Raw genomic sequence first — 2,151 nt, 5'->3', positions numbered from 1 at the left:
CAAAATTTTTAACAAATTTTTATTTTAGTTATCAAATTTTTTAATATTTATAAAAAACAATTGAGTTGTTTTATTTTTTAATTTATATTCTTAATTTCTAAATATTTAGAATAATGTACGAGTTGATAATGTCTAAACGTTGAGAGTGAAATGTATTGATTTTTTTATAAATAGAATGTGTAAAATATTAATGGCTGAATTTATTATTATACCAATCAAAAGAAAATTACATCGGCATTTTGTTTTGTGACCAAATATATTTTAACATTAGAGTAATTAGAATTGGAAATTTACCTAATAGGAGTGGCCAAATTAACAAAAAAAAATCATGACCAAAATAAGAACTCACTAAAAAAATTGAGTGACTATTTAAGTACTTTACCCTAATGTTTTTATTTAAATTTTACTAAAAAATTATCAGTTTGGTCATTATTTTAAAATTTCAAAATTTATAATTATAAATACTAAAAAATGTATAAAATTAAGAAATTAAAAAAATTTATCTTTTTTATTAAATAAAATAGAATTATAAAATACAAACCATAAAAAAATAAAAATATATAAAATTTGTTTAAAAATATAAAATATAAAAAGTAAAATGACGTGAAAAAGGAGTGTTGTTCCCTTGTTTGTCGACACCTCTTTTGAAAATTAAAATTTTATGTATTTGTATTTTTTTTATTTTTTATTAAAATATTATATTTTATAAGTAGTGTCATCTTATACATTGGTAATACTGTCTTTTATTATTCAAAACTATCTATTCTCATAAATAATTTATTTTTCACTTCATTTCTGTAAATTTTTTTTCATATTATTAATTATAAATACCCATAGACATTTGCTTAAAATTAATTCATAATTTTTTTAAAAATTATTCAAGTATTATTATTTAAATTTGAGTTAAATATTATTATTAGTAATATATTCAAATTTGTAGAAAACTCAAATTTAACATTTTCCAATCACATCTTGGAAATCCAAATCTAAATATTAAAATTAAAATTTTAAAAATAATATATAATCAAACAAAAGGATTTAATTTTAATAAATAAATGCAAGATAAATTACCAAAATTATTTAAATAACAATTCAAACAAATTAAACATAACAATTTCACAGCAATTTAACTTTACCTAACAACTTAAAAAATAAGAATTCTAAACCCAATGTAATTTTTACATATTACAATTTATGATAAAGTTAGTTCCATGTTTAGGGTTTTAATTTACATATTATTGTATAAAAGTGTACATTATAATATCATAATTATACATAAAGTTACATTTTATTAATAATCTACCCTAATTACATAATATTAATTCCTCGTTTGGTTACTAGTGTAATAATACGAAGAAAACAACTTATTTATTACATATATATTACAATAGTTAGACATAGAATAAAAAATAATTAGTAAAAATTAAACTTGAAATTAGAAATATGAGTAATACTCTTGTAAAAAATAACACCTCTTCAACATAAGTGAAGATTTTTTTCCTTCTCTATGCTAAAAATAAGTCCAGGAGTGGCTAAACATTACCAAGTAAATTAATTTATTGCTAACTCATATGCTAAAACATGTGTAAAAAATAATACTCGTTACCAATCTAGCATTAGGTTTTAAACTTACATATAAGTAATATAAAAATATGCATTATAACAACCAAGTTGTATATAGTTTTAATAATCTAACCTAATTATATAATGCTAATTGCATATATTGTATCTACTATAAAATTAGCTAGACATTTAATGTTTAGGTTGCATATCATTAATATAAGAATACCCATTATAATATCATAATTGGATAATAATTATTATACATTCACAATTTACTTATATATAACAATTAGGGGGTGAGCGTTCGATCGAATCAAGTGAAATTTTTTTTAGTTAATCGAGTTGACGAGTTCTATTTTATCATCTTAACTCAATTTGATTTTTTTTCGAACCAAGTCGATTAAAATGAAATTCAAATCTAGTAAAATGAGTTGTGTCAGCATTAGATTCTTGTTCACTAGGTTATATGCGACCTTAAAGCCTACAAAATCCTTGGACAAGCTTTTGAACACCATCTCTATTTGCGTGTTGTGGTCCAAATTGACCCATTATCGCCAGCCTTGACAAAATATCCTATAAGATTAATCA

Source organism: Gossypium hirsutum, chromosome A03, assembly GCF_007990345.1.
Source record: "Gossypium hirsutum isolate 1008001.06 chromosome A03, Gossypium_hirsutum_v2.1, whole genome shotgun sequence".
NCBI classification, from domain to species: Eukaryota; Viridiplantae; Streptophyta; class Magnoliopsida; order Malvales; family Malvaceae; genus Gossypium; species Gossypium hirsutum.
The sequence above is the reverse complement of the archived record's forward strand: the minus strand, read 5'-3'. Positions refer to the sequence as shown.